The 22,887-nt window shown below is 46.3% G+C and overlaps 2 long non-coding RNA genes and 1 pseudogene across 2 annotated transcripts; 1 reads left to right on the forward strand and 2 right to left on the reverse strand.

The window, feature by feature from the left end:
- Positions 1 to 3,879: 3,879 nt before the first annotated feature.
- LOC136491465 (uncharacterized) lies at positions 3,880 to 4,843 on the reverse strand. Its single transcript, XR_010768042.1, has 3 exons — positions 4,514 to 4,843; positions 4,310 to 4,421; positions 3,880 to 4,222 (listed from the first exon to the last, which is right to left on the reverse strand). It is a non-coding gene; the product is annotated as an uncharacterized lncRNA (long non-coding RNA).
- A 2,014-nt stretch (positions 4,844 to 6,857) lies between these two features.
- LOC136490994 (uncharacterized) lies at positions 6,858 to 9,512 on the reverse strand. Its single transcript, XR_010767926.1, has 3 exons — positions 9,293 to 9,512; positions 7,179 to 7,483; positions 6,858 to 7,083 (listed from the first exon to the last, which is right to left on the reverse strand). It is a non-coding gene; the product is annotated as an uncharacterized lncRNA (long non-coding RNA).
- Positions 9,513 to 18,287: 8,775 nt separating this feature from the next.
- LOC136491322 (protein FAR1-RELATED SEQUENCE 5-like) overlaps positions 18,288 to 22,887 on the forward strand; it is a 68,100-nt pseudogene continuing 63,500 nt past the window's right edge.

Consider the following 22,887-nt stretch of genomic DNA (forward strand, 5'->3'; position numbering starts at 1 on the left):
TGCCACACCGACAGCGAGCCTGTCGCCGCGAATGCCCTCGCCACCACCTGCGGCCATGACGTCGCCCGCGCCATCGACACCACTTCCCACTTCACCGGGCACGCCTGCAGCGGTACCGTTCGAGTTTGCGACGCCACCCAGCGTCGATGACAATCTTGATGCAGATGATGATGGGGAGGCGCCGCGTCGGTACAGAACCATGGAGAACATCCTCGGCACCGGTGAGGAAGCTGAGCTGCACGCCATCAGTGTAGAAGAACCCAAGTCCTTCAAGGAGGCAGGGAACGATCCGCACTAGGCTGCAGCGATGGAGGAGGAGTTGAAATCCATCAGCGACAACGACACTTGGTCACTCGTCGAGCTTCCGGCCGGCCACCGTCCCATCGGCTTGAAGTGGGTGTACAAAGTCAAGCGGGATGAGAAGGGGGACATCGTGAAGTACAAGGCCCGCCTCGTCGCGAAGGGCTATGTACAGAGGCCCGGCATCGACTTTGAGGAGGTATTCGCCCCCGTCGCGCGTCTGGAATCGGTGCGGCTGCTCCTCGCCATCGCCGCCCACCATGGCTGGTCCGTCCATCATATGGACGTAAAGTCGGCGTTCTTGAACGGCGATCTCCAGGAGGAGGTTTACGTTCAGCAGCCGCCCGGCTTCATCGACGACAATCACAAGCACATGGTGCTCCGACTCCATAAGGCACTGTACGGCCTCCGTCAGGCACCAAGGGCGTGGAACCAGAAGCTCGACGCGTCGCTCATCTCCCTCGGCTTCAATCGCTGCATCAACGAGCACGGGATGTACACCCGTGGCCATGGAGGAGGCCACCTGATCGTGGGTGTCTACGTCGACGACTTGATCATAGCAGGCGGTGATGATGGCGCAGTGAAGAAGTTCAAGGCGCAGATGCAGAGTACCTTCCGCATGAGCGACCTTGGCCCGCTCTCCTACTACCTCGGGCTGGAGGTCACTCAGGGCGCCGAAGGGATCACGCTCCGGCAAGGGGCGTATGCCGCGAAGATATTGGAGAAGGAAGGTATGACCGCCTGCAATCCCAGTGCGACCCCCATGGAGCTCAAGCTGAAGCTGCTCAAGGAGGGGCCGACGCCGACTGTTGATGCCACCGAGTACCGCAGTGTCATCGAGAGCTTGAGGTACCTTTGCAATTCCCGGCCCGACTTGGCGTTCTTGGTGGGATACTTGAGCAGATTTATGGAGGCTCCACGGCAGGAGCACATGGCGGCGGTGAAGCGCGTGCTGCGCTATGTGGCTGGCACCATGCACTGGGGAGTGCACTATCACCCCGCCAAGAAGAAGACTGCTGCGCCCACATTGTTGGGGTACTCCGACAGCGACTTGGCTGGCGACATCAACGATCGCAAGAGCACCAGCGGCTTGATGTTCTTCCTCGCCGGCGGTCCGGTTGCGTGGCAGTCAGCGAAGCAGAAGGTAGTCGCGCTGTCATCTTGTGAGGCGGAGTACATCGTGGCTGCAGGAGCTGCGTGTGAAGGAGTTTGGCTGGCCCGGTTGCTGGCTGAGCTCACCGGCGACAAGCTGATCGCGCCCAAGCTCTTGGTGGACAACAAGTCCGCCATCGCACTCATGAAGAACCCTGTCCATCACGACCGGAGTAAGCACATCGACATCAAATTTCATTTCATCCGGGAGTGCTGCGACAACAAGCTGATAGACGTCGAGTTCGTCAACACCGAGCTGCAGCTGAGCGACATTCTCACGAAGGCGCTCGGCCGTGTTCGTTTCCAGGAGCTCCGTCACGGGATCGGCATGGAGAAGTTAGCTTAGGTGCTCAGGTCTTAGGAGGAGAATGTTAGCAATAATCCCTGAGCATGTTCTTTACTATTGTTAGCTAGTTAGTTTCCTCCCTGTTTTTAGTCGTAGCTGAAACTGCGGCACGTCCCAGGCCATCGGGATGGCGGTGACTGCGCACGAACGTGCCGCGACGTTCTCGGCCACTAGGGCCATGTTTAGTTTCCCTGTTACTTTAAATTCAGTAATTAAAGATCAGAAAAGCTGCCGCTTAGCAGCACAACTTGCGTGTGTCCACTTCGTGTTCGTGTGCGTAATCCTCTCGCCAGTTCGGATTCTATCAGGACAAACCGCGGAGAACGATGACGGCGAACGGAGCTCGGCAATGGCGTCGCGGAGCTCTGTAGGGAGAAAAGAGGGTCGTGCAGCGAGCAGAGAGGAGCGGCGGCGGGCTGGGCGGCTGTGGGGTCCTGGGGAGGCCGGCGGGGGTTCAGGGCGGCGGCCGGGGCACAGGGCGACGATGGCGGCGTGTGTGAGTGCGTGAGTGTGCGTCAGGGGTGGGTCATATGAAAGGTATGTCGAGTGCCTCCGATCTGACCACTCGGCAAACTAAAGATATGCCGAGTGTCCAGATCAGGGGCACAAGGCATTGTTTTTTTTTCAAACTGTTCGGTACGTAGTGAGGCCGGATCAACAAAGTTACCGAGTGTCCCATGTACGACACTCGACAACTATTCTTTTTACTGAGTGTCGGGTAGAGAACACTCGACAAAAAAAAATTATTTCATGCTACACCGTCCTCCTTCATAGCGTGTTCTATTAAAATTGTTATGATGGACTTTGAAAGTACCTTATCAAATTCACTTAACAATGCATATTTAATTTTTCTACTAATATTATTCTATTATTTCATGCAGTTATAGCTCAAATTCAATTTATATCAATTAAAATTCTATAATTATAGTTAATAAATTAAAATTATCAAACGGATCTAAAAAATTCCCAAAATTTGACATGGACCAATCTATGTTCTATTGTCTATACAAAAAGTTTTGAAGTCAAACCCCAATTCAACCGTCACTTTGACTCCAAATCTTACTAGATCCATCTCAACTCCTTGATTCTTCTTCAGAGATGCTTCGGTTTGTAAGCATCGTACGTGACAAATTGTGCGAAACCTTCTCAATTTTTTCATAGTCTCCACGTATGATATCAGGAGATCTTGACAAATCTCGTCATTTTCAGACTTCGTTTGCTTTTTTTAGAATTTAAAAATCATTCGGCCACACGTTCGTGATCGTGTTTCCTGAACAAAATGTTCAAAATTTCTTTTCATTTCCTGGGTATGGCCCCAAAATGGACTCAATAACATGAATATGATTTCTCCACTCAATTTATTCCATTATTTAAATCACTTGCAGTTCAAATTTGACTTAAACCAAAAAATTTCTCTAAATGCAATAAATTAATTAAATACAGCAAACAGATCCAGAAATATACCAAATTTTAACATGTAGTACCACATGTTGTATGTGGAGAGTAGAAAAAGTTTGGTGGGCAGGAGAGGAAAAAATTATTATTTTGCTGAGTGCCAGTAAAAAACACTCGGCAACAACATTATTTTGCCGAGTGTCTCTAACGGACACTCGGCAAAGTTCTAACGGCAGGGCGGCGCACCCAACGGCCATCACACGGCCGCCGCACGCCCAGCGTACGTGCCTGTACTTTGCCGAGTGTCCGTGTTTACCGAGTGTTTCGTTGTAGTTTGCCGAGTGTTTTTTATTAGGCACTCGGCAAAGTTGGGTTTTGCCGAGTGCTATCTGTTTGCCGAGTGTTAAATTCAAAACACTCGGTTAATAGGATATTTGCCGAGTGCCCGATGGAATGCACTCGGCAAACCCTCGGGCACTCGGCAATTATACTGTTTCCGGTAGGTGGAAGTATGGCTAATCAAACAATTCAAAATAAAAAAGTTATTATGACAATAGACATTTTGGTCTTTTAAAGACTAAGATATGAAACAGTTTGGTCTTTCAGGCTTCAGAAAAAACAAGACCGAACACTATTTCTCTAGATCCTAGATAAGAATGCAACAACATACCTGTAGAGAAGGCTGAATGCCCAACAACGATAACAAACTTATACATCGATTATTGTAGATACAATTGTCTAGCTTGGTAGAGGGCATCAATAAGTAGTTCAATATTTATAATTATGTTTTTTGAGACACTTATAAATTGCTAAAGGAAAGTGTATTAAATTTAATTAGAGCTAAGGGTTACTAAAATTGCACATATTATTATCTGAAGCATTGAACTATTGTTATCTAGGATATTAGTGCTCCCTTATGAGTTTTCTAATATCCATGTATCTGTGCACATTGACCCTAGATCATGAAAAGAAATGGACTATTCCAGGAGCACTTAAACCTATCAGGAAGTGCCGTGCCTATTGAATGACCTGCAGTAGATATATCATATATTGAGTCATGAATTTGATCGAGGAAATTTTGAAGCAACACAAGGATGCGAAGCTTTGAATGCTTACTGCTAGATGGAATCGAAGGAGCAGATCAACAGATAATATGCTGAAGACCATGGAGTTTTGTGCAAAACCTTCTTGGTGGCAGCAGCCTTGAGGCTGACCTCAGCCTGGCAAGCTGTTGATGCAACAAGCATTGGCATTTTGTCAAGCACGTTGCGTGCGTGCTCTTGAATGATTAGCATAATGAAATCGGCCAGGTATACAAACCTGTGAAGATAAAGGCGGGGGCTGGTCGGGACCGCGATCCAAACTGGTGAGCAGGGGAGGCGGGGGAACGAACCAGGTGTAACCAGCGGATGTTTGTGAGGGAAGCGACGCACACACCCCCGAGGCCCAGAACAACCCCTACGCGTGGCATAGGGAGGAGCTGAGGAGGAAGAGGTCGAAACGGAAGCCCAGGAGGCCACGGCTATCGCGAGACCAGGCGTTCAACGGCCTCATTCGTGGCTAGGGTGGCCGCGCGGCAGTCGGCGGGTGCTGCAGCGGCGGCGGAAGTGGGTGGGGTGGATGGTGGCGGCGTGGCGCCGGAGAGGGAGCAGAAGGAGGTCGAGGAGGGTGGCGCCGCGCGCCATCGCCCATCTGCACGGCCCATGCCCCGCCGCAAAGCAACTCGCCCGCGGTCCCACGGCCTGGAGCGGAAGGGAGTGCTCACCCAAGCGGGTTCACGAACATTCGTTTTGCTTGTGCTTGTCGTATACAAGTCGAAACAGTATTTTTTTCTCACGCAAACTAGCCAGCAGTACTTCTTCACGAACCAGCCAGCAGTACTTCTTCACAAACCAGCAACGATACGAACCAGCCAACCGAACAGGCTGTAGATTCACGACGTGACGGGTAAGAGACCCGCTATGGCCCCGATCCAGCGGCTCGTATTGCATCTGAGCTGGATCCGACGGTTAGCGGACTAACGGGCTACGTGGCCCTATCCATTGCCCACGGTTTTGGTGTAGGATTCGTTATATAGAGATAGAGATGGTCCCATGAACCAAATGTCCACGATGCATTGAGCGTCAAATTCTCAAGTGGTAAAGGAAGGGGTGCAAAATCCACAAAATGCCATAATCGGTGGAGTAACTCTGAACCAACCACAAAGAATAAGGCTTCTTTGCGGCACTGTGGTCACTTTTTCAAAAGCACTTATTGCCCTGTTCATTTCTCTTATAATCCGTCTTTTTCAGCTTGTTTTTTCAGCCGAAACAGTGTTTTTCTCTCACAATAAATCAGCCGAAACAGTGTTTTGGCTTGTTTTTTCAGCGAAGCGAACGCCGCCATTTCTTTCTAGATCTGGACGTGAGAGTTGACTATTAGGTATTAGCATCTTTTTAAGATCCATCACCCTGTTCGTTTGGCTTATAAGCCGTACTTTTTCAGCCAACGAATAGTATTTTTCTCTCATAACAAATCAGCCAACAGTACTTTAAGCCATGACTTATCAGCCAAGTGAACAGGGCGATACCAGAAAGTAACAATTCCCACGCATTGCAGCACAGCACAGCAACCATAGGTTTATATATACTAGATGAAGGAAAATATTTGATCTAGTCGCCATTTCTGTGTGAAGAGTATAAGTTAAACTGCTCCACCTTAATGTAAACTACTTTGCTTTAAGATAATTTTTTTTAAGAGATCGAAGAAAACCCCTTCAAGTTTTACCATTCTCAAACTACATATTCCATTTCTTCCAAAGAATGTCATAACTCACATTTTCTCAAAACTGCACATATGCCAGCGAATTAGCAAATGCATAATGTATCCTAACTCCCAAACTACATATGATACCAGGAAAAAAAAATATTTGTAAAGAAAAACGAGATTGGGGGGGGGGGGGGGGGGGGGGGGCTTGGGGGGGGGGGGGGGGGGGGGGTATGGGGGTGTGTGGGTGGTTGGTTGTTATAAAACAGGTTTTTTTTTTTTTATAATTTTTTTTTTTTTTACATATCTACACGCCTCTGATTTACTCATGCCATTCGTTACCCTTCTCAACCGGTTTTGCTGCAACAATAGAATCCATTGAATAGGTATCAGCAGCGATAAACGGTATGTTCAAACAGTTTAAAGGGGATAAGAATAAATAAATGACAGGTATATATGTAACAAGTTGAGAAAACACAGAATAGGATGCTAACTACTGCCTTTGAACTCAACACTTTTGGATTCAATTTCACACATGACAACAACATGCTCTAGAATATTCTTCACCGAAGAACATAAAGGAAGCAGCAGCCTGAAGTAACTCAAGCTTACAAAAAAACTCTGGCGGAAGAAACTCGGATGGATGCAGTTTTCCTTCTATTGAAGCAATGCTGGTGGGCACAGAATAAGAGTGTCATGTTTTGGAATATTTGTGCATACTTAGGCCCTGTTTGGCATGACTTCAACTCTGGGTGGAGCTGCTCCACTCCAGAACTCCAGGTGGAGCCAGCTCTAGGTGGAGTTGGAGCTGTCTGATGAGGGTGTTTGGCTAGGAGGGTGTCCCCAGCTCCAGAAAAGATGAGTTTGAGAGTAGATTGCCATTCTTGCCCCTGGTTCGACTTGAACTACTTCTCATAAATATGAAATGAAAGTACATGCAGTGTAGTCCAAAATAATAATAAATTACATGTCATTTGCCTAGAACCGAAATTACGAAATAAGTTCATAGTTCCAAAATAAGGTTATTACAATAATCATTGCACTAATTCCATGCTAGGACGATGGATGTAGCCATATTATCACGAAAGGTGTCCATAGTCACAAAGCTTGATTCCGAAGTTGAACTTTCCACAACCCGAAATGTCCTGAAATAAGCAGAACAACACATATTATTATAAAGTATTACCAACAGATTTGTCATATGAAAAACAAATATAGCAAAAATCTTGAACCAACTTACAGCTCTAGCTTTTTTCCATCATTCATCGTCCATACCAATAGTCTTCTTTATAGGGTCCCAACCAGTCCTGTTTGCCTCAGCATTAGTTTCTTCCATGCCTTGAAATCTTCCTTCAACTTGTCCCATTTGTTCTTGATCTGAACCTTGGTAGCCACAATTCCAGTCCTTTCTTTGAACCCTTTCTCAACCTCTGTATAACCAAGTGCATTTAAGTGTGTGTTTGGCCGATTTCCTTTTCCAACTTGTTCAGCAAACAACATACACAACACTCCAGTGTTCTCCGAGTTCCAATCAATTTCAGGTATCTATCGAACTCACAAATTTCATATATGAGGTTCTCATTATGCTGAGCAATTTCAACTGAAATATACTGAACAACCAACAGGCAATTTTCAGCAATCTAGAACTACAAGTTTTCATTTCAACTGAATATACTGAACTGCAACGATCTATCCAGACATGAACTGGAATATACTGAACTGGAATACAACAGGTTCTCATTTCAACTGGAATATACTGAACTGGAATACAACAGGAATAGCAGAGTATTTTAACAGGTTCTCATTTCAACTGGAATATACTGAACTGGAATAAACTGAACTGGAATATACTGAACTGGAATATACTGACTGGCTTCCATTTCATTCGTGCGTGCGTGCGAGCTGACATTGCTGCTTTCTTAAGTTTCAGTAAGACAGAAATTCGGATGACAGGAACAAATAGAGTCGAGCAGCATAGCTGCATAGGCAACCGTGCATTGGAAGAGTCGAAGCACAGATCTTACTCCACCTGCTACTTATCAGCAACAGAGAGAGATTCCATGAACAGACTCTCCCAGTTCATAAGCCCGAGACAAATTTAAATCGAACGAGCACGGAGTGAGCCGCACGAACAAAACCACATAGCAACCACCGATTCGACATCACCAACGAGCACGGAGCGAGCCGCCGCCTCGACAGCAAACGCTTATCAGCATCGTCGCATCGAATCCGGAGACTCATCGGATCGAGTCGCACTAACCCACCTGAATCTAGACCCCAGTGGATTCAAACCCGCGGAAGGCGGAAGGCGGCCTAAACGGCGGAGGCCGCAAGAGCAGGGACAAGGCAAACGTGCGAGCGACTTGTAGTTACCTCCGCGCTGAGCCACGGGAACCCAAAGAAGCCGCAGCGGCGCTGTGGCGGGGCCGCGAGCCGCCGGTGGCCTCGAGCTCAACGGCGTCGACGCCTCGCGTGCCGCGGTTCCCAAGCGCTGCTCCGGGCCATAGGGTTTCTCCTTGACTGGCGGCAGCGGAAACCCTAACGGGCGGTCTCGCAAGAAGATAACAGAGGGAGGATCGGTATGGGGAAAATGAGATGCGCGGGGGGCGGGGGGGGGGGGGGGGGGGGGGGGGGAGAATCGGAGAACAGAAGATGGCACGCTTCGAAACGTTTTTCTGTGTAATCAGTGGCATTGGTGGGTAATTACCCACCAACTCTATGAGGAGGTTCAAAAGAGAGGGTTTTGGAGCAGCAAAAGAGGTGCTCCAAAACTCCACCTCTATTTGCACTACAGCTCCATGAAGTTTTGGAGTTGAGGTGTTTGGCTGGATTTTTTGATGTAGTTACTGGAGTTTAGGATTGGAGCCATGCCAAACAGGGCCTTAATCGATTGATAATGGATACAAATTTGGAATTTTCTATCAGTAAATATCTACTCTATAAACTGTCGGTGCTACTCAATTGTTCGTTGCTCCTCTGGTAAATTATGTGTGAGCATAGTATACTATCAAGTATAGTGAAAACAGAATGTGTGTAAGGTCTGACACGAGAACAGAAATTTGTTTCTCTTGCTTTGAGAGTTGTACTAGTTGATTTAAGAGTGTAAGTTTTGCGTGGGGCTGAATTTGCATCCAAAGTAAGATAACTTGTATCATGCCAGCCTTTTTGTACGTGATGTAAAGCTAAACACCTACAGAACCATCCCCCCACAAGGATCCATCAAGAAGGTAACCATGGACAGGACGAACACTAAGCATACTGTGTCTCACTTTCCAAGCTGTACAAATTAACTTAGAGGGAGGGCTGGAGGGGCAAAGGCGGTGGAGCATTTGATCGAGCACGTGAAGCACGCACCTCGCGGAGCCGGAACAACTTCTGCAGCAGCGACGCTGGCAGCAACGGTGGACCCGCCTGAACGACGTGGCGTTGGAGCCTGCACCTTCCCTTCCCCCGGGAATCGGCTCCCACGGCGGCGTTGGCGACGAGCAGCGCCAAGGGAGAGAGAGAGACTAAGCCGCCGGTGTAGTTGCGACGTCGCTGGCGGCAGCTCGTCGCCGGAAGAGGTGCCTTACGACTTCCGACCCTCGGCGAGCTGTTGGATCACGAAATGAAGCCCATCCTCATCGATGGGCCGTTTTTTTGGGCCCAGCTAAACAAAACGTCGATTGATTAACATGTACATGTTGCTACTACAGGGAGTATATATGATTAACATTTTTGGTGAGGACATCGCATGGTTAACATAAATGGTTACAAATTCAAAAATGCAATTTACTTGTTAAGTATACAGCTACTTACGTTTTTCATTTCATACATCTCACATTAAAAGATACTAGCACGTCAAGAATACGTATTCAATGAACTTTAGGTATACAAACAACAGCATGACTTGTGTGGTTTCCTTTATGCCGATGATCACCCTTAGTCTTGTATAGCCAAAATCTGTGATTTTAAAAGTAGTGGCAACCGAAAGAAGCGTAGGACAAACCTGGTAACTTGCGGTAATGTGGTGTATTATAACGATTTTACATAAAATTTATTATAGAGATTTTCTTATGTCTGCCTTCTTTATTTATCACATGATGTGGATGAATAAAGACTTGCCTTTAGGTACTTTGTTAAGAATCTTTGGCATAATTCTTGCTCATAAGTCACTATTGAGTAGAACTGGAGATTTCAAACTTAGAAGGGAATCAGATTATCAAAATAAGCGGTCATAAGGTCACCAAACACTCCGCTTTAGACTAATATCATCAAAGAAAGAATGCTCGGAGTTGCCTTTTTTTGTTTTTTTGCAAAATAATAAAACGTTGGTCCTAACTGCCTGCACCTCTCCTCAAACATGCGATATTTTAGAAATGAATTTGGACAAATATGTTACTGCTTGTACACACGTATAGTCAAATCTTATAACCTTCGATTCAACTTTTGGTGCCAAATCTTCGCGCTTATAAACATATATATACAAAATGACCAACAAATGGATAGAACATCATTATATATTTCATTAAAAATAATTGGAGTAGTCGACCATGTTTGATTGAGAAATTGCTTTCGTTTCTATGGCTTATAAGCCGGCTGATGCTGTTTTGTTGTGAGAGAAAACACTGTATCATGCCTGATAAGCATGGCTGATACGATCAAGCGAGGCTGCCACCGTGGCAGCGACCGGTGACGTGGCCCAGCTCTGTCGTGCCACAGATCACGGCGCGGCACCGACGCGCCATCTCGCACGGTGCGGCAGGGCCCAGTAAAGGCCCGCGACGCGGCTCTCTTTCTCTCCATTCCTTTCTTTCCCTTTCACGCGCCCGCCGCCGCCAGACGCCCGCGCCCTTCGTCGGCAGCCACTGGTCACGCCCTCCCTTGCCGGCCCCCTCCCTACCTTCCCCGAAGCTCCTCCTCGGCCTTGTCAAGGTAATGAAGCTCCTCCTCGGCCTCAATGGTGGATCGAAGGATTTGAATGAGTAGTTAGGGTATAGAGAAAAATATGAGTTCGTTAGAACGTTAGGTTGAAGGATTAAGATTGCCAATGTTAAGGTTAATTGGTTAATTAGAATTAAGATTACCATGTATTCAGTCAATTTTTATAAGAATTTTGCTTGTTTGAGTTTGCATCTCAACTTTTATTTGTGATGTTTTGATTTTTGTTTGTTAAATTACAACCGTTTTGTTAGATGCAAGACATGTATCGGGAGGAGTTTTGGCAAAAACATGGTCGTCCTCGAGAATTATACCCCGACACGTCTAGCCAAGATGCCCCCATCCCTCCTGACCTCCCTGTCCCTAACTGTGACTATGGTTTCCTAGGCGACGTGTTTCAATCGAGACATCTAGACACAGCGCGCGCATTGCTTCTACACATGCAGTCGTTTTAATGTAAGTAATTATTTCCACTATCTTTTTTTCTTCATTTGTGTAAGTAGGCTACTAATATTTTGTTGAAATCTTGTTGTGTAGGCCCATGAGAGGTGCTTTTTCTTTCAGTGGATCGACGGTGCAGACAAGTTTGATCCTAGGTACCTCCTTTTCGACAATTGGTGTAGAGGGAGACATCCATATGAGCACTTCCAATGGTGGGTTCCACCCCCCCTAACCCCCCATCAATGACGGCTAAGGAGAATCACCTAGCCGCAGTTAGACGACTCGAGGAACCTCCTCTGTGTGAATGCGGAGATCGAGCTGTGATAAACCCTGAGAATACGTTGGAGTTTGTGTGTCCAAACAAGCACGAAGTAAGTGGAAAGTGTATCTGTTTAAATATTTATCTCTATATGTGTGTGTACTAATGTATTCTCTTGTAGCGTTATGGATTTGCAAAGTGTCGTTTCAATGAGTGGCTCTATGGTCCTAAGAATCAATGGCTGGAGCCACCAAAGGCAAAGGAAAAGAAGAAAGAAAGGTTAATTTACAAAGCACCTCCAATCAAGTGTGAATGTGGTGTTAAATCCAACTACGGTCTAGTCCCTTCGGAGCTTGAAATATGCCATTATTATGGCCATATGTTTGACTATAATGAGGTTGGTTATTTTTGTGGTAAATATGAAATCGTATTTTGTTTCTTTTGCTAAGACATATATGATATAATTTTTTATTTGAACAGAGCACTAGGAAATATAGGTGGGAATGTTATGATGGTCAAGCTAAGTTCTTGGATGAACTGAAGGAGAGGCAAGTAATTGCATGGAAGAGGGGATATGGACCTAACTACGTTAAACATCACAAAAACAAGATGCGTGAGTTTGTTAGACAGCGCGGTATTCGTAACCCAATCGATGTTGGGCATGACAAATGGGGGTTGGAGAGACGGAGGATGTTAGAGGAGGAGAGGGCAAGGAAGGAGGCAAAGGAGGAGACAAGAGTATAGATGTAGGTCTTGAATGACCATGTTGTTGCATTGTGTGCCAGTGAGTGCTTGAAAGCCTTTTTATTTTCGTTGCCTAATTTTAAATGTAATATAATCGCGTTGCTAACTGGTTGCATTTTATACATGAAGGGATTGGATGTAGCGAGGACCATGCCGCAGAGGTGGCCCGCGCAAGGTATGAGGAAAAGAAGTTAGATGAGCACAGAATGTGAGCTGGTCACACCATTCAATCTCCGATTGTGTTGGTCGATGATGGGGACGAGGATAAGGACAACACTGCTAGGTTGAGTGATCTCATCGCTCTAGCTAAGGCGGGCTTACAGGCGAAGGAGGCTGAGGACGACACTAGCAGACTGAGTGAGCTCATCGCTCTAGCAAAGGTGGGCTTGCAGGCGGAGGACGATGACGACGTGTTCTTCACTCAGGCCACAGATGAAGCGAAGGCAGCTTACTACAGGCGACAGGTAGATCAGAGCAATGCAGGTGAGCCTAGCCATAGCAATGAGGTTGTGGTAGAGAACTGGTACTCGAACGACGAGTTGCTTACTCAGTATATTTCAGACTGAGGATTGGTACAGGTATGCTAGTTCAATGCTTTAGATTTGGTATTTGTATTGTGGTAGAACTTTCTCGGTGTTGTGTTGTGTTTCATTTGAACTATTTATGTATTGTACCCATGTAACAAACACTGTTTAATTTTTGTAACAGACATTGTGTTATCTCATAAAACTTTACCCATGAGACATGGCAACTGCACTCTACTTTTTTAAGATCAACTCGGTAGTTTCGTCCACCATAACGTTCACCGCCCAAGCTTGTGCCACCCTTGCCCCATACACTAAAGATATGGCGGTGGGGTCCATATGGCTCGGTGGTGTGCTGCTTGGCCAATTCCTCGGCCTCCTTTAAATGTTCTGCTCTGGCCTTTTCAAAATGCCCCTACTCAGCTATATTTCTCTGCGCAAGTTCCCACCTCTTGACAAAATATTCATTGCACTTATGAAAGGAGAACTCAATAATTCTAGACACAGGCAACGATCGAACTCCGGTGAATACACGGTTGAAAGACTTCGAGGAGTTAGTGGTCATGATGCCATACCTGCAACCCCCTCATCATATGCTAATGTCCACTTAGCCTTCTATTCCATCTACGCCTCTAACCAGGCCTTTCCCGCTTCATTTAGCATCTTGTCTAGTTCTCTCTTTGTCTCCTTGAACTGGTGCTCTGTACGTACACAACATAGAGCTTGTACCTTGTCACATATCTCCTTCTTCCTCTAACACCGCCAGAAATTAGCAGCAAAGTGTCTCATGCACCATCTGTGCACTAGAGGCAGGAACCCATCTATATGCTCAGCTGTAGCATTAAGAAGCCCTGGGTGACAGTCTGAGATCAAACATATAGTGCGAGATGGGCCAAGCACTTGTACACATAGAAGCTGCATGAACCATGACCATGATTCATTGTTCTCTTCCTCTGCCAAAGCAAAAGCCATGGGTACTATCTGGTCCTCAGGATCAATAGCAGCAGCCATCATCAAGGTGCCCCTATACTTTCTTGTTAGGAAAGTGCCATCAACAAGTACGACTGGCTAACAAAACTGGAATGCATGTTCCGTTTGCGCGAACGACCAGAACACATGATAGAGGACATGCCTCAATGGGTCATGAAAATACATCCCTCCGATGTCCATAAACCATTTCAAGCCAGGGTTGTAGTAATGCATTGCACATAAGATGTGGGGCACCCTATTGTACTCTTCCTCCCAACTACCCCAACGAATCGCCAGGGCAATTTGCTTAGCACGCCAAGCCTTTTCGTACTTCACATCATAATTAACGAATCCAGATATGGACTGTTGTAACGAAGACACCGAAATCTCGTTATTATCATCAATAAGCCCTAATATATGACGGGCAAGGTAACATGCAGTGAGCTGCTGATGATTTTTCTTCCCTCTATTTGTTAGGCAAGTGTTTGGTTCGACCACTTTACTTATCCACCACTTGCCATAACTCTGTCTCTTTCATGCATTTAACCTCCACATACAACCATTTTTGCATATCACGTGGTACCTCAACTCCTGGTCCAAATGAGTGACGCCGTACGGCCTATGATGATACACAGCATAGTCCTGAAGGAAGAGCTTCATCTCTGACATTGTATTGAATATCATCCCCTTACTAAAGATTTCTTTCTCATGATCATACAATGATTTCCTACACATCTAGAGACCGGTGTCACAAACTACCATATCCATCATGCTAACATCCCTATAGTTCGAAACGCCCCTGAAAGGTACGTTCATCAACCTTAGTTGCTCAAGCTCTGTCGCTGTGTAAGGTGGTGGTGGAACATACTGCTGTGCTTTGCTAATTCTGCCCCATGAATCATAGGGGGTATCATCTAATGGCAAATCTGTGACTGGTCTACCCTGAGCCGGCATAGCATGCAAAACCTCAGTTGATACTAGTAATGGCATACCATGAATAGGTACTAGCATGGCATCAGTCAGTGTGGGCATATCATGTCTACCTCCCTGGTCATCATTTGAATCATCCGAATCACTCCTAACTACATCACCGATCCTGTCCTCCTGCTCCTCCTCTTCCTGTTTGAACTCATTCACATCGAAGTCATTGCTTATACAGCCTACTTGACTTGAATGAAATTGCTCCTACGTCAACTGACCATCCAAATCCATATTATCCTGAGTTGCTTCCCCTTCGACCCTCAATTCTTGCTCATTGCCTCCAACAGCGTCAATGGATGACCCGTCCAGGACACCCTGCATCCTGTACCCAATATCCACCATCACCTCAGGCATGGGCACATTGGAACCTTGGAGCACCCTATTATAGCGGGACCAATGAGCAAGGTCACGCAAGGGCATCAGGACATAGTGTGCCCTAGTCTTTCCAGTATCAAACCTCCCCTTCAGTGTGAAATCACCGCCAAAGTTTGCATTCAAACAGACACAAAGGTCGTTGAAACTAGAAGGTTCATCAAACCATTCCAATTCTTCTTCCATATCCTCAAACATACCATCTTCTCTCCTAACACTTCCTTCATAAAAAAGTCTAACACAACAATCCATCTACAAAAGCATTTCAAGAAACTTTATCAAGTCATCAAAATCGTTGTATGTACTGTCCATAGTAATATTAATACACATTCTAACTATAACTATACTAACTAATCTAATATTAACACCTATACAAGACTAACTACAACAACTAATTATACTAAATACAATAACTAACTAGACTCACTAACTGTACTAACTAAACTAACTAACTATACTAACTTACTATACTGCCTATACTAACTAAACTAACTAACTTTACTAACTATACTGACTATACTTTACTAACTATACTAACTTTACTTATTGTACTAACTTACTATACTAACTAATCATTCAAACTAATTTTGCATCTTAACCCTAAGTAACAACAATTTCGATTCAATCAACAAATACACAAGGGGAGTACCTCGCGGCAGCAGCGTGCTCTCGTCCTCACGGCGGCGGCGCTCGTCCTCATGGCAGCAGCGTTCGCTCGTCCTCGTGGCGGCGGCGCTCGTCCTACCGGGAGCAGCGTGCTCTCGTCCTCACGGCGGTGGCGCTCGTCCTCGCGGCAGCAGCGTGCGCTCGTCCTCGCGGCGGTGGCGCGCTAGACCGGGCCGGGAGGCGGGTGCTGCTGGGCAGAGGCGTGGGCACTGGCCTCGGCGGTGGTGGCGGCGACAGATGGACATGGGATAGAGGGAGGGGCGTGCGATAGTGGGGAGCGGTGTACAGCGGCGGCGCGGCAGTGAGGGTGGTGGTGAGCATGCATGGCATGGCAGTGGCGTGGCAGTGAGGGCGGCGGCGGGCGCGTTGGCCATGTGTGGTGCGGCGGCGGCAGTGGCGGGCATGGCAGTGAGGGCGGCGGCAGTGGCACGGTGGCGAGGGCGGTGGCGGGTGCAGCGGCGGGCATGTGCTTCAAACGGCTGAGTGAGAGAGAGAAAGGGAAGAGAGAGCCGCATCGTGGGCCTTTACTGAGCCCTGCCGCACCGTGTGAGATGGTGCGTCGGTGCTGCGCCGTGATATGTGGCGTGGCAGGCCCGCCGCGCAGTGATCTATGGCACGGCAGAGCTAGGCCACGTCACCGGTCGCTGCCACAGTGGCAGCCTCGCCACGCCACCATGCATGGCATGATAGAGTAGTTTGGCCATGCCATGTCAGCTGGCGCGTCCAAAAGTGTTAGTTTTGAAAAAAAATGTCAGTTTTAAAAATAGATTAAAAAAAAGTGTTAAAATAAAAAAAATCTTGGTTTGAGAGAGAGCGCCAGTCACCCTCGCCCAGTGGCCCTACCCAGTAGACAGCAAACAAACGGTGAGTGTGCGGTGTGCCTCTCATCTTCCCCCTCCGTCTCCATCCCCAAAATCACCGGACTCAGATTCGATGCATTTCCTCTAGCAAGGCACGGCGTACCTTTCGGCCCTCTATCCACCGTTGAAAGAGAATCCAATGGCTCTCACAAATTTTTAGCACATCTTTTAGCTTTTCCCAATGGAAATGGGCGGGAGCGGGAGCGGGAGCGGTGGCTCATCTGCGCGCGCATTGCGCTTGGCTCCCGGGCGGAGCTCTCTGCCCCACCGCCGAGGCCTCTTCCTCCCCACCCCCTTCTCCTCGCCACCATCAGAGCAAACCACTAGAGGCTGGTGGCCACGAGGAGGGCGGTGGTGGGGTGCTTTTCTCTCCGCACGCAGGGCTATGGCACCGCCGTCGCCGCCGCCGTCGAGTCTAAAGCCCGCTCCGCTGTCCTGGAGCACGGATTCGGGACCTGCCGGCGTGGATCTTGCCCCTGCACTGTCGTCGGCAAGGAACACGCAGGTAGGGGTCACTGCGCCATGGCCCGGCCATCACCGCCGCCGCCACTGGATCCCACGTCCTCATGCTTCGATCTAAAGAGCCAAGCCACGTCGAGGACGAGGAGCACTGAGCAGACCAGCATCCTACGTAGGGACGCCTTCCAGGAGCACTACAACATCATCGAGGAGGACCATCCTTGTGAGTTGCATCACAGATTCAGAATAGAGCCCCTTCTTAAGTTTCCTGTCAGATTGTAATAGACCTAATGCTGCTATGAGGCTGTGATGCTATTGACATGATTTTGATTGGTTCGAAGGATGCAAGTCTAGCTTAGTCTCTCTGCTATAACACCATTTATTGTCATGAAACTTCAGTACCAAAATCTATAGTAGTCCAGTTACTCTGCATCTATGTGCTATTTATTGTTTACAGTAAATGTTTAGCTTGATAAAAATTGCAAATCTACCATCATGTGCTAGTAATTGTTTGCTGTAAATTTTGTTCTTTGTGACAGAATTTGACAAGGAAAATTGGGTTAGATATTGAAAGGCAGTGGCAGAACTTGACAAGGGAACACCTAAAGTTGGTTTGAGGTTTCAAAATCCAGATGAGGCTTGGTAGTTTTGGGTGGCATATGGGGGTCGTACAGGCTTTGATGTGAGAAAAAGATATAGAAATTTAAGCAAATTTGATGGCAAGGTGACTTCATGTAGATTTGTTTGTGCCAACAAAGGCCATCGAAGGAAAGTGGAAAGAGAGCATGTGACAAAGTGTTTTAGAGCTGAAACAAGAACCGATTGCAAAGCGCGAATGACAATTACATTGGACCGAGGGGGAGAAAATTATGAAGTCACTGATGTTGTCCTTGAACACAATCACTCCCTTCACTTGCCTGAAACTCGACACTTGATGGCATCGCAAAGGAAATTTTTAGAACTACAGGCTTTTGAAATTGAGACCGCCTATGATTCTGGAATTAGGCCAAAAGCTGCCCATGAGTTGGCTATCCATCAAGTTGGAGGGCCATTTAACCTTAGTTACACTTGTCGTGATCGCAAAAATTATTTACAGAGCAAGAGGCAGAGGGAGTTAGCATTTGGACAGGCTGGTAGTATGTTGAAATATTTTCATGACAAGATCTCTAAAAATTCATCATTCCAATATGCTTTGCAAGTGGATTGTGATGAGCATATGACCAACATATTTTGGGCTGATGCCAAAATGATCCTTGATTACACATATTTTGGTGATGTCATGACATTTGACACTACTTTTGGCACAAATAAAGAATACCGACCATGTGGTGTCTTTCTTGGGCTCAATCATTTTAGAGAAACCACTATTTTTGGTGCTGCAATTCTCTTTGATGAAACTGAAGACTCATTTACATGGCTCTTTGAGACCTTTCTAGCAGCTCACAATGGCCAGCAGCCTTAAAACTATTTATACGGATCAAGATGCAGCTATGGGAAAAGCAATAAAGAATGTATTCACTGAATCATATCATGGGCTGTGCACATTTCATATAATGCAAAATGCCATCAAACATTTATTAGTGAAGGGCCAAGAAGAAGAAGAGGGTGAGGGTGACCAGGAAGATGAAGAACCTCATATTCTCTCTGATTTTAGTGCTTGTATGTATGGCTATGAAGACAAGGAGGCATTTGAAGAAGCATTTGACATTATGAGAACAAAAGTGCACAAACAAACTTGGTTGGATAGTATCTATAAGGTGAAAGAAAAGTGGGTTGAATGTTATATGAGAGATGTTTTTAGTTTGGGAGTGAGAAGCACACAACTAAGTGAGAGTTTCAATAATGCATTGAAGAACCATTTGAAATCAGATTTTGATGTTGTTCGATTTTTGAGGCACTTTGAGAGGGCAGTGGAAGACAAAAGAACTAAGGAGCTAGAATCTAAATTTGAGGCAAGGAAGAACATACCAAGAAGGCTAATATGCGCTCCTATGTTGGTGCAAGCAAGTAAAGTATACACACTAGTTATTTTTGAAGTTTTTCAAACCGAATATGAAAGATCTATGGTTGCATGTACACGAGTATTAGAAGGAGACAACAAATATGTTGTTGCTATTGGGAGTCTCCATGATGATCTAAGATTTGAGGCAGAGCACACAGTAGTAGGTGACCTTTTAAATCAGACAGTTTGTTGTAGCTGTGGAATGTTCAATAGGGTAGGAATATTATGTGCACATGGTCTGAAAGTTCTTGATTTAATGAATATAAAGATGTTGCCAACACATTACATCTTAAAGAGATGGACTAGAGAAGCGCGCTCAGGAAGTATTTAAGATAGGCACGGAAGAAATGTGATAGAAAACCCAAAACTAGAAGCTCAACTTTGATTCAAGTCTCTCTCTCATAAATTCCACAATTTGGCGTATAAAGCTGTCGACTCTCTAGAATGTTGCTTGCTACTCGACAATGCTCTTGATTGCCTTTGCACACAAGTTGAGGATAAACTTAATTTATCCAGCTGTGCTATGGATGAAAAAACAACAAATGAAGAAGAAAATGTTGACCCAAATGTGAACCAAAGAGATGATTTGTTTAGTGCTGCAAAGCTGAAGAAAAAGGAGGTCCAGTCAAAAAAATTCAAAGAGAAAGAGGACTTGGATCGATAAGTTACGACACAAGGGGAAACACAAGCAAGCAAAATCTGATATACCACCAAAATCTTCTATACCACCAAAATCTGCCAAACCAAAGAAAAAAGGAACAAAGGTATGTCGCAAACTTGCAAACCTACTGAAAGGATCAAGATGCCCAAGAGGGGGGTGAATTGGGCTAATTCTAAATTCTCTTGCAATAATCAAATCCTACGGATAGCCCAATTAACCCCTTGTGCCTAGAAAAGTGTTTTTATCAAATTAACGCACAAAAGACTTGCAACCTATGTTCCAAATTTACTCAAGCATAGCAATTCTATGAATGTAAAGACAAGTATTGAATTGCTCAAAGTAAATACTTAAAGTAAATGCTCAAAGTAAATGGAGAGAGGAACGCGGCGATGTTTTGCCGAGGTATCGGAGAGTCGCCACTCTCCACTAGTCCTCGTTGGAGCACCCGCGCAAGGGTGTAGCTCCCCCTTGATCCGCGCAAGGATCAAGTGCTCTCTATGGGTTGATTCTTCGACACTCCGTCGCGGCGAATCACCCAAAGCCACTCACAACTGGAGTTGGGTCACCAACAAGCTCCGCTGAGTGATCACCAAGCTCCCAATCACCACCAAGCCGTCTAGGTGATGGTGATCACCAAGAGTAAGAAGCACGAACTCTCACTTGACCACGTGAAGCCTAATGAGAAGATGGATGCACACTTGTCTACTCTTGATTCACTAATGAGGTTTCACTCTTGGATTCTCAAATCACAAACACCTCACTAGGACCTTGCTCTTCTTGGCACTCACAAACGTGTTTCTCAGCTGTTGGAATGAGCAAAAGTCACTCCACACATGAGTGGAGCTTCTATTTATAAGGCAGCCTGAAAAACGAACCATTATGAGCTTCTGTGGGATGACCTTACGCTCCGATCGTTTTGACCGGACGCTCCAGTCAGTTCAACCCACGCAATAGTTTTCAAGTGATGACCGGATGCTGTCAGGGTCCGGTCAGTACTAACCAGACGTGTTCGGTCGCTCTTGGATGCTTACTATAATCGACCGGACGCTGGACACTTAGGGTCTGGTCACCACTGACCGGACACGTCCGGTCACACTTTCTCAAGTCTGGACCCTTACTGGAGTCGACCGGACGTTGGCCCTCAGCGTCCGGTCACATTGACCTTCCAGCGTCTGGTCACACCAGACTTGTTCACCTCGGTCAAATGAACTGACCGGACCCTGCGGCCAGCGTCGGGTCGCACCGGAGCCAGCGTCCGGTCAGTATTTGACCCTCCATTCACTTCTAACTCTCGATCATATGTGAATGAAGTTTGCTCCAAAGGATCTTAGGCATTCATAGGAGCTACCTAGAGCTAGTTTTAACAAGTGTGCACCACACCTAACTCACTAGACTCAACTAGGTCAAGCTACCCATTCATACCCCCCTTAATAGTATGGCCAAAGGAAAAACAAAGTCCTAAACTATTCTAAGTGTCTCTCCAACTCCAATCAACACTTAGAACTAGTCATCCTTAACCTTGTCGTCAATCCTTTGAAAACCAAAATGATTTCCATCGTAGGGGCATGACAACCTCGATTGCCCAATCGATCTCTATTACCATGACCTAACTTTATTTGCCTCTGCAAAACACATGTTAGTCATAGTAATCTTGTATTGTCATTAATCATCGAAATCCAACTAGGGGCCTAGATGCTTTCAATCTCCCCCTTTTTGGTGATTGATGACAATACCACCTCGAGTATGTGAAAGAGTGAGGTTTTTGATGGACTTGGTTCATATAAGCTTTTGTCGATAAGAACAAAAGTGTTAGTCAAGCTTATATGACCTAAGCCAACACAATGTACTCAAACGATATTAATTAAGCATGAGTACAAATAACAAAGCTCATTTGCTTCAAAGTTTAAATGTGGAAGCAAAAGCAAATGAGCATAACACAAGTGATATGACATTTAAATAATGCAAAGTAGAAAGCACACATGTCATATATCACAATCACGTAGATAGCACTACCACATATATATAATAGTATGCATGAAAGTAAACACACGAATGCATAAGTAATAGTGTATCACACAAATAAAACTCCAAATATATATAATAAGCTAATACTAGATAACTAGCTCCCCCTAAATGTAGCTCCCCCTGAGACTACATACTCGAACTTGCTCTCCCCCTTTGGCGTCAAACACCAAAACCTAGGGGTCAGTCGGTGGGGCTGTAGTGGACGAGCCGGGCGCTAAAGAACGTGGGGCAAGCTGGAACTAGGCACCATCATCATCTGACCCTGAGCTCTGAACTGACTGACCCTCTATGGCAGGAAGTGTCGCTGAAGCAGTCTGAGTCTGAGCTGGGGCTGGTGCTGCCTGTGAAGCTGCTAGTATGTCTGTCGTAGGATCTAACGAGGTGACAGACGAGGGAAGCCTCTAAGTAGTCACAGCGACTGGGGCTGCTGTAGACGGACTAGCAGTATGCATATGAGGCAAAGTAGGCATGCCGGTCAACTCGCTGAAGGATGCTCCAAGACTCCTGGAGACTGACGTGTCAGGCACAAATAGCGAGGAAGACTGCTCTAGTGTGAAGCCCGTCTAAAGTGGAGTGAACTATGGGGCTACCACGGGTGAGGCTAACCACTGGGACACCTATACAAGAGGTGAAGCAAACTGAGCTGGAGGCTGTCCCTGACCCTGAAGCCTGCTGGGCTATATAGCTAGAGTCGTCGTGGTGGAAGCAGGCTGAGCAAGCTGGGGCAAAGTCTGTGGCTATGGGGCCCCAAGAGCTATCACTACGTGCTGCATGAAACCCATAAGCTACTGCTGCAAGAGTATCTGCTGCTGATGCATCTGCTACTGCTGCTGCATGGCCTGCTGCTGCCTCTGGAACTCATCCTGTCGAGTCTAAAACTGGGCAAAAGTAGCAGCTATCTCCTGTGCCTGTCTATCCTGTGTCTGTTGCATCCACTCAAGAATAGCAATGAGAGCGGGGTCTGTCTGTGGAGCAGGTGGAGCAGAACTGGAGCTACTAGCCTCTGCATCATGTCTGCGTGGAGGCATCTAAGGAATAGGCAGATAGTCATCGTCAGAGCTATCAC

This window comes from Miscanthus floridulus, chromosome 11 (genome assembly GCF_019320115.1).
Source record: "Miscanthus floridulus cultivar M001 chromosome 11, ASM1932011v1, whole genome shotgun sequence".
In the NCBI taxonomy this organism is placed as follows: domain Eukaryota; kingdom Viridiplantae; phylum Streptophyta; class Magnoliopsida; order Poales; family Poaceae; genus Miscanthus; species Miscanthus floridulus.